Source organism: Triticum aestivum, chromosome 5A, assembly GCF_018294505.1.
Source record: "Triticum aestivum cultivar Chinese Spring chromosome 5A, IWGSC CS RefSeq v2.1, whole genome shotgun sequence".
In the NCBI taxonomy this organism is placed as follows: Eukaryota; Viridiplantae; Streptophyta; class Magnoliopsida; order Poales; family Poaceae; genus Triticum; species Triticum aestivum.
Window position 1 is genome coordinate 632,021,902 of NC_057806.1, and position 11,091 is coordinate 632,032,992.

The window sequence follows — 11,091 nt, forward strand, 5'->3', positions numbered from 1 at the left end:
TAATTATCCCCGCCACTCGTCTACCAAACCTCGAGCTTTGAGATTGAGTGCCAATCATGTGGGGGGCCGTTGTCTTTCCAGATCTTTACATTTTCTTTTTTGAACACCAGATATTTACATCGTCTAATGAGTTTTTAACTCGCACACAAGTACACAAAAATATGATCTTTCAAACCATTATGGTTAGCCGTTGTCTTGCCAGATCTTTATATTTTCTTTTTTGAACACCAGATATTTACATCGTCCGATGAGTTTTTAACTCGCACACAAGTACACAAAAATATGATCTTTCAAACCATTATGGTTAGCCGTTGCATGTAGATGTAGTTCAAGTTTGAATTACGGTCATTCAATGGCTAGAAAATCAATTAAATGTCTTTAAAAGGTCAAATGACCCTTGAAATTTTCCAAATTTGCACATGACAGTTGTATTAGTGCACGTTAAACGTAGAAAAAAATAAAGGCCGTAAGAGGAAGCTATCTCCCATTCGTCAACAAACATGCATTGTTCCCTTTCGGAACCACGAGCCTTCTAGTGAGTTGCTCCAGTTTGTGAGGGGTGTGTGTCCAAACTTTCGTCAAACATGCCAATTGTTTTACCACATCATCTTGGTGGCATGACATTACATCAAGCAAGGTTTCATATTTTTCTGATCATTTTTAAATTTTTGGGAATTAAAATGCCATTGCACTCCATGCATGTGCCCATGCAGTGAGACCAATATGTTTGAAAATTCCTTCTATTTTACTGCACATGGAATTAACACACACACAAGTACACAAATATGATTTTTCAAACTGTTATTGTTAGCCGTTGCATGTAGATGTAGTTCAAATTTTAATTACGGTCACTAAATGGCTAGAAAATCACTTAAATGTCTTCAAAAGGTCAAATGACCGCTAGAATTTTCCAGTTTTTCACAGTACAGTTGTAGTAGTGCACGTTAAACCTAGAAAAAATTTGAAGGCTGTAAGAGGAAGCTGTCTCCTGTTCGTCATCAAACATGCATTGTTCCCTCTCGGAACGACGAGCCTTCTAGTGAGTTGCTCCGGTTCGTGAGGGGTGTGTGTCCAAACTTTCGTCAAACATGCCAATTTTTTACCACATCATCGTGGTGGCATGACATTACATCAACCAAGGTTTCATGTGTTTCTGACATTTTTTTAATTTTTTTGAATTAAAATGCCATGGCACTCCATGCATACATATGCATGTGTCTATGTCGTGAGACAAATATGTTTGAAAATTCCTTTTAATTTACTACACATGGAATTAACTCGCACACAAGTACACAAATATGATTTTTCAAACCGTTATGGTTAGATGTTGCATGTAGCTAGATGTAGCTCAAATTTGAATTACGGTCATTAAATAGCTAGAAAATCACTTAAATGTCTTTAAAAGGTCAAATGACCCCTAAATTTCCCAAATTTTCAGATTACAGTTTTAGTAGTGCACGTTAAACATAAGAAATATTGAAGGCCGTAAGAGGAAGCTAACTCCCGTTCGTCATCAACCATGCATTATTCCCTCTCGGAACCACGAGCCTTATAGTGAGTTGCTCCGGTTTGTGAGGGGTGTGTGTCCAAACTTTCGTCACACAATGCCAAATTTTTTACCACATCATCTTGGTGGCATGACATTACATCAACCAAGATTTCATGTGTTTCTGATATTTTTTATTTTTTGGAATTTAAATGCCATGGCACTCCATGCTTAATTGTGTCATAGCCATTAGACCAATATATTTGAAAATTCCTTCCAATTTACTGCACATGGAATTAAATCGCACACAAGTACGCAAAATATGACTTTGCAAACCATTAGGGTTAGCTGTTACATGTACATGTAGTTCAAATTTCAATTATGGTCATTAAATGGCTAGAAAATCACTTAAATGTCTTGAAAGGTCATGTGACCCCTGATTTTTTTTAAAATTTGACATAACAGTTGTATTAGTACTACAAAATTTCTCGAACATTTAAAACACCATCCGTTGCCACTTTACTCCGAATTTGTCTTTCACAGCTAATAAAAAATATCTACAACATCACACACAGTTATTTTCTAGGAACCGTTTGCGATGAAAATATCTGGGTCTATTTAAGTCTCCCTCCTTAAGCTTCGCCGGCTCGTCTACTCCAGTGTCGGCAACCCCTGAATCCACGAATTCCGATCCCCATACCTGCACCCCCTTCTTGCAAAGATGACACCGTGGAAACGCTTGGTGAAGGCCCATATGATGGCCGCGTCCCCCCGAGCACCGCCACCTGCACTGAGAGTGCGGCCACCTACACCGAGAGTGTCGCCGCATCCGCATTGAGCGCGGCCGCTTCCGCCGATAGGGCATCTGCGACGGCCGATAGGGCAGCTGCAGCAGCCGAGACGGCTGCAGCAGCTGCTGCGACGGCGGTTGCAAATGCTGAGAGTGCTCAAGCTGCCGTCCCTGCCGCTGATGTCTCCCTAGCCCGGGTCGAGGCCATCCACGCCAAGATCCAGGATGCACACGCCAAGATATTCCAGGCCACCTCGGACTCTAGCATGCAACCCACGTCTGAAAAGGTGGCGGTGGCCATGGAGCACCTGCTTCCTCATGAGATCACCGAGTGGGAGCTGGAGATGCAGGAGGCGGCAGAGATCGAGGAGCGCCGGGAGGAGGAGTTGCCTATTTCGTAGGTCGAGGTAGAGAAGAGTCTTTCCATCAAGGAATCGGTGGTGGAGTACCAACGTGAGCTTTGGCGCAGCCACTACTACGAGTACTACAACCTCAAGGGCGGCGTCGAGGACGAGGATGCGGTCGACTTCAGTAGGGGGATGCGGAGTCCAGCAAAGGCAGCATGTGGCCAGGACAAGTCATCGACGTCTCATCTCACATCGGTGATGCATAGGCCGGTGCGGTGGCGGCTTTGTTAAAATTATTCATACTTAGGCTTTGTTTTTCATGTTGGTCTTTTGTTAGAGCAATGTTTAGGTGAACTGGCTCTGTTTAATTACAAAAATTGCTTGATTCAGTAAGTGTGGTCTATCTGCTGTATGCTATTTTGTGTGCCCAAATTAGCAAGCAATGTGAAATTATGCAATGACTTACCCGGGGAAATTTCCACCAAATTTTGAATTATAAAACTCATCCCATGCGCGTAAAGCAGAAGAACCATTTGCGATGCACACAATCGTTCAAAATGAATGGTTCGGCGGCACCGCACACAAAGTTTCCCTCCACATTTCCAAAATTTTGGCCGACCACCAAAATATCTACCGCCGCCCCTCCCCTTCCCCACCCCCTCTTCTCCCAGACCACAAGTCATAGTTCCCCTGTTTCTTTCTTCCTTCCTTCCTAAGCTATAGCCGCTTCCTCGCTCTAGCCGTCTCGCATCCTACCGCCGGGGTCGCCATGGTCTGCTTCAAAGACCTCTTCAGCGGTTCCTCGTCCGGCGATGACTCCTTCACTACCCAGGTATGCCTCTCTTCTCTCTCTCGGGCTATGACTTGGAACGAAAGATTTTTACCTTGTAGTCGATTTGAGTTATTTCTTCCTCTTGTAGCTCCCTAGGGCCATCAGTGGCAACAAATGGAGCGGGGTGGTTGATAACCCACAAGTATAGGGGATCGCAACAGTTTTTGAGGATAGAGTATTCAACACAAATTTATTGATTTGACACAAGGGGAGCCAAAGAATATTCTCAAGTATTAGCAGTTAAGTTGCCAATTCAACCACACCTGGATAACTTAGTATCTGCAGCAAAATATTTAGTAGCAAAGTAGTATGGAAGTAACGGTAACGATAGCAAAAGTAATATTTTTGGGTTTTGTAGTGATTGTAACAGTAGCAACGGAAAAGTAAACAAGCGAAGAACAATATGTGAAAAGCTCGTAGGCATTGGATCGGTGATGGAAAATTATGCCGGATGCGGTTCATCATGCAACAGTCATAACATAGGGTGACATAGAACTAGCTCCAGTTCATCAATGTAATGTAGGCATGTATTCCGAATATAGTAATATGTTCTTATGGAAAAGAACTTGCATGCCATCTTTTGTCCTACCCTCCCCTGGCAGCGGGGTCCTAGCAAAAACTAAGGGATATCAAGGCCTCCTTTTATTAGAGTACCGGACCAAAGCATTAACACATAGTGAATACATGAACTCCTCAAACTACGGTCATCACCGGGAGTGGTCCCGATTATTGTCACTTCGGGGTTGCCAGATCATAACACATAGTAGGTGACTATACACTTGCAGGATAGGATCAAGAACTCACATATATTCATGAAAACATGATAGGTTCAGATCTGAAATCATGGCACTCGGGCCCTAGTAACAAGCATTAAGCATAGCAAAGTCATAGCAACATCAATCTCAGAACATAGTGGATACTAGCTAGGGATCAAACCCTAACAAATCTAACTCGACTACATGAAAATCTCATCCAACCCATCACCGTCCAGCAAGCCTACGATGGAATTACTCACGCATGGCGGTGAGCATCATGAAATTGGTGATGGAGGATGGTTGATGATGACGATGGCGACGGATTCCCCTCTCCGGAGCCCCAAACGGACTCCAGATCAGCCCTCCTGAGAGAGATTAGGGGTTGGCGGCGGCCCCGTATCGTAAGACACGATGAATCCTTCTCTCATATTTTTTTCTCACCGAACATGAATATATAGAGTTGGAGTTGAGGTTGGTGGAGCACCAGGGGGCCTACGAGGCAGGGGGCGCGCCCTGGGGGGGCAGGCGCGCCTCCCACCCTCGTGGATAGGGTGTGGGCCACCTGGCCTTCATTCTTTCGCCAATATTTTTTATTATTTCCAAAAATAATCTCCGTGAAGTTTCAGGTCATTCCGAGAACTTTTGTTTCTGCACAAAGATAACACCATGGCAATTCTGCTGAAAACAACGTCAGTCCGGGTTAGCTCCATTCAAATCATTCAAGTTAGAGTCCAAAACAAGAGCAAAAGTGGTTGGAAAAGTAGGTACGTTGGAGACGTATCAACTCCCCCAAGGTTAAACCTTTGCTTGTCCTCAAGCAATTCAGTTGATAAACTAAAAGTGATAAAGAAAAACTTTTACAAACTTTGTTTGCTCTTGTTGTTGTAAATATGTAGAGCCAGCATTCAAGTTTTCAGCAAAGATTATGAACTAACCATATTCACAATAACACTTAGGTCTCATGTTTACTCATGTCAATGGCATAATCAACTAGTGAGCAATAATAATAAATCTCGGATGACAACACTTTCTCAAAACAATCATGATATGATATAACAAGATGGTATCTCGCTAGCCCTTTCTGAGACCACAAAACAAAAATGCAGAGCACCTTTAAAGATCAAGGATCGACTAAGCATTGTAATTCATGGTAAAAGAGATCTAGTCATAGTCATACCCAATATAAATTAATAGTAATGGATGCAAATGACAGCAGTGCTCTCCAGCTGGTGCTTTTTAATAAGAGGGTGATGACTCAATATAAAAGTAAATAGATAGGGCCTTTGTAGAGGGAAGCAAGGATTTGTAGAGGTTTCAGAGCTCGGTTTTTGAAATAGAGATGAATAATATTTTGAGTGGCATACTTTCATTGTCAACATAATAACCGAGAGATCTCGATATCTTCCATGCTACTCACATTATAGGAGGTTCCCAAACAGAATGGTTATGTTTATACTCCCCCTCCACCAACAAGCATAAATCCATGGCTTGCTCGAAACAACGAGTGCCTCCAACTAACAAGAGTCCCGAGGGAGTTTTGTTTGCAATTCTTTTGATTTGATTTGCATAAAGCATGGTGAGGGAGTCCTGGATTAGGGGGTCCTCGGACAGCCGGACTATATACTTTGGTCGGACTGTTGGGCTATGAAGATACAAGATTGAAGACTTCATCCCGTGTCCGGGTAGGACTCTCCTTTGCGTGGAAGGCAAGCTTGGCAATTCGGATATGTAGATCTCCTTCTCTGTAACTGACTCTGTGTAATCCTAGCGCCCTCCGGTGTCTATATAAACTGGTGGGTTTAGTCAGTAGGACAACAACAATCCTAATCATAGGCTAGCTTCTAGGGTTTAGCCTCTGCGATCTCGTAATACTCATATCATCAAGATCAATCAAGGAGGAAGTAGGGTATTAACTCCATCGAGAGGGCCCAAACCTGGGTAAACATCGTGTCACCCGCCTCCCGTTACCATTAGCCTTAGACCCATAGTTCGGGACCCCGTACCCGAGATCCGCCGGTTTTGACACCGACATTGGTGCTTTCATTGAGAGTTCCACTGTGTCGTCACTATAAGGCTTGATGGCTCCTTCAATCATCTTCAACGACGCGGTTCAGGGTGAGGTTTTACTCCCCGGACAGATCTTTGTATTCGGCGGCTTCGTATTGCGGGCCGACTCGTTTGGCCATCTGGAGCAGATCGATAGCTACGCCTCTGGCCATCAGGTCAGGTTTGGAAGCTTGAACTATACTACCGACATCCGCAGAAACTTGATCTTCGACGGATTCGAGCCCACATCAGGTGCGCCGAACTGTCACGACGAGCATGACTTAGATCTGCCATCGGACAGTGTTCGGGCGATCACACCTGCGGCTGCCCCGGCCCTCAATCCAGAGCAGATCGCGCCATCCGCGGTCGGGTGGATGGACCCCGCCACTGAGGCCGCACACTCAGCGGCGATAGAGCCAAACACAGACTCCCCCTCCTATGAGGCTGGTGTCATCGGACCCTCGGACTCGTCTCCGGCCATAGGCTCCGAACCACGTACGTCCGTGCCCATCGAATTAGATTGGGCACCGATCATGGAGTTTACCTCTATGGATATCTTTCAACACTCCCCCTTGGGCGACATGCTAAATTCATTGAGGTCTCTCTCTTTGTCAGGAGACTCCTGGCCGAACTATGTCCGGTTGGAGTGGGAAGCGGACGGCAAAGAAATTCGTTCCCCACCCACCACCCACTTAATAGCCACTGTCGATGACTTAACCGACGTGCTCGACTTCAACTCCGAAGACATCGACAGTATAGACGATGATGCAAGAGAAGAACAGGAACCACCGCCCACAGGGCGCTGGACAGCCACCTCATCATATATATATATATATATATATATATATATATATATATATATATATATATATATATATATATATATATGGTAGACACTCCCAAAGAAAGCGATGGCGATGAGGCAACGGAGGATAATCCCCTCGAGAAGCAATCTAAGCACCAACGTCATCGGCGCCGCTCTAAGCCCCGCCAGAGAAAAAATAGCAATCCGGATGGTGCCGAAGACGAAAACAATCCCGCCCAGCCAGGCTTCGAGCAGGCCGAACGGGAGGATGGGCAAGCTATCCCTAAGGAACAGGCAACGAATGGAGAATCAGAGGATGACAATTACATGCCCCTCTCCGGAGACGAGGTGAGCCTCGGCGACGAAGAATTCACCGTGCCTGAGGATCCCGTCGAGCAGGAGCGCTTCAAGCGCCGGCTTATAGCCACTGCAAAAAGCCTGAAGAAAAAGCAGCAACAGCTTGAAGCTGATCAAGATCTGCTAACTGATAGATGGACTGAGGTCCTGGAAGCCTAGGAACACAGACTCAAGTGCCCTACCAAAAGTTACCCAAAGCGCAGGTTGCTACCTCAACTCGAGGAGGAGGCATTAGAGCGCACACTACCAGCGCATGATGCGGCTGACCGACCACCTCGTGGCCGAGACAAATCGGCGTATCAGCTCGAACCCCAGCCCGCACCCCGTTGCCAAGCAAACAAAAACACGAAGTCCCGGGGCTACACGCATGACCTGCAGGATGTATTGGAAAACAAAGTAGGACAGTCAAGATCGATCTATGGATCACGGGGCCACGCCCCAATGCGCGATGATGACCGTCACGCCGGTTATACTAAAAACAAACCCGACCGGGCTGAATAAAGCAGACCAGACTCATTTGAACTGCGTCGTGATGTAGCCCGGCATAGAGGCGCCGCACACCCTCTATGCTTCACTGATGAAGTAATGGATCATCAATTCCCAGAAGGGTTTAAACCCGTGAACATTGAATTATGTGATGGTACTGCAGACCCCACGGTATGGATTGAAGATTTCCTTCTCCACATTCACATGGCATGCGGTGATGATGTACATGCCATCAAGTACCACCCACTTAATCTCGAAGGACCGGCTCGACATTGGCTGAACAGCTTGCTGGCAAACTCCATTGGCAGTTGGGCGAACCTAGAAGATGCATTCCTGGACAACTTCCAGGGCACTTATGTGCGACCACCGGACGCTGATGACTTAAGTCACATAACCCAACAGCCCGGAGAGTGAGCCAGGAAATTCTGGACTCGGTTCCTAACTAAAAAGAACCAAATTGTCGACTGTCCGGATGTAGAAGCCCTAGCGGCCTTTAAGCATAACATCCGCGACGAGTGGCTCGCCCGACACCTCGGCCAAGAAAAGCCGAAGTCCATGACATTCCTCACGACACTCATGACCCGCTTTTGTGCGGGCGAGGACAGCTGGCTGGCTCGTAGCAATAACACATCAAGAAATCCTGGCACTTCAGATGCCAGAGATAGCAACGGCAAGCCACGACGAAACAGGCACAAGCATCGCAATAATGGCGACAACATCAAAGACACGGCAGTGAACGCCAAATTCAGTGGCTCTAAATCCGGTCAGCGGAAAAAGCCATTCAAAAGAAACAATCTGGGCCCGTCCAGTCTAGACCGCATACTCGATCGCTTGTGTCAAATTCACGGCACCCCCGATAAACCAGCCAACCACACCAACAAAGAATGCTGGGTGTTAACAGGCCAGCACGTTGAATGCTGAAAACAATGAAAAGGGGCTGCATAGCGATGACGACGAGGAGCCCCGGCCGCCGAATACAGGAGGACAGAAGAAATTTACTCCCCAGGTGAAAACGGTGAATATGATATACACAACCCATATTCCCAAACAGGAACGGGAGCGTGCACTAAGGGACGTCTATGCGATGGAGCCAGTCGCCCCAAAGTTCAACCCATGGTCTTCTTGTCCGATCACTTTTGATTGCAGGGACCATCCTACCAGTATACGTCATGGCAGTTCGGCCGCATTGGTCCTCGACCCCATCATTGACGGATTCCATCTCACACGAGTCCTTATGGACGGTGGTAGCAGCCTGAACCTACTCTATCAGGATAGAATGCGCAAAATGGGCATCGACCCCTCAAGAATCAAACCCACAAAAACCACCTTTAAAGGTGTCATACCAGGTGTAGAGGCCTATTGCATGGGCTCAATCACACTGGAAGTGGTCTTCGGATCTCTGGACAACTTCTGAAGCGAGGAGTGAATTTTCGATATCGTCCCCTTCCGAAGTGGCTATCACGCACTACTCGGACGAACCGCATTTGCCAGATTCAATGTGGTACTGCATTATGCATACCTCAAGCTCAAAATGCCAGGACCTCGCGGGGTTATAGCCGTTAATGGAAACACAGAGAGCTCGCTCCGTACGGAGGAGCACACTGTGGCCCTTGCAGCAGAAGTACAAAGCAGCCTTCTTAGGAAGACCGCCAATTCGGCGATAAAGAACCCGGACACCGTCAAGCGAGTCCGAAGTACCCTGCAACAGGATCGTCCGGCACGTCCAGAGCTCGCCTAGAAATTCGGCCTCCGTCCTAGTCCCAGTCAAGCGGTGAAATTTGTGCCGCGCGTACATAATTACACACTCACAGTACCATGGGCATGGGCGGAGGCACGGCTACGACACTGTTCAAAATGCGGCTCAACCGCCCCAGGATCCGTATATCTTCACACCTTTTCTTTTCAGGTCCCTATTCTCGGGAGGCCCTCCCGATAGTACGACTATCGGACATATAACGGGATGGAAACACCAAGGAGACAAGAAGCTTTGGCGTACAAGGGAATCCCCAGGTGGTCTCTGATAATGATCGTTATACCTGTTCTACATACCCACATGCAGGTTACCCTTGGCCAGGACATGTCAAATAGTCCTATTTTGCTTATCGCACTACTTGTATACATACGCTTTTACATATTATTTAAATAACAATGGAAAATAATGTATAGCGTCAGCTTACTATTACATTTCTTTATCCTTTTCCTTTACTGCTTATTTATTACAAATTGCACCCGTACATTTTGGTACGTCCGGCTCGCCAGGGGCTTTAGTGTACCCCATAACACGGCAAGAAAAGTCCGAACACTTTCGACAGTGCGGCACCCCGAACTTATAGCATTATATGCACCAGCTCTAAATTATGTCTTGGGTCAATAGTTGGGTTTGCCCGGCTCCCATGTTTGGGTACCTTACATTCCGCTATATCGGCTAAGGTAGCACATGGAGAACTACCGGGATTGTGTCCCAGTTCTTCCTAACGAGCACCTCGGTAAAGAAAGCCGAAAACTGACTGTCATGATGAGGCGAGAGCTGGTCGCTGTTCGAGAGGTCTCAAATCCTTAAAGATTTTTCCGCTTCGGGCGAGGAATCGGCCTTGTCTGATTTAGGCGTGCATAGCGCCCCAAGTTCGGTCTTCCAAATACTAGGGGCTTCGCCAAAATTTAAAATTGTAGATTTCTATGGCTAAGTGAGAGTGATAAAGCTGTAGTCCGATTGCCTTGTTCGCTGCGCTAAACACCTCCTTAAAGGACCAAAAATTTTGAATAAAGAGTGTTTAGATTTATCCAGAACACCCCAGTACTAGTTACATGGGGGCAGAAGCCGACGACTGGCCAACTCTCAGACTTTATAAACGGCCGCACAGAAGGTAATATTTTAAATCAACAAGCGTTATATAGCACACATGAACTCGTTTTCATATTACAGGATGACATGAGTATATTCATTCAAATATTACATCCTTAGCACATTCCTCCGCCACAAGGTGGGCACCCTTCAGGGCATTGTCATAATACCGTTCGGGGTGGCGATGCTCCTTTCCCTTCGGTGGTCCCTTCGTCACCAGCTTATCGGCATCCATCTTTGCCCAGTGCATTTTTGCACGGGCCAAGGCCCTGTGCGCACCTTCAATACAGATTGACCGCTTTATGACTTCAAGCCACAGGCAGGCATTCACAATCCGCTTTACTA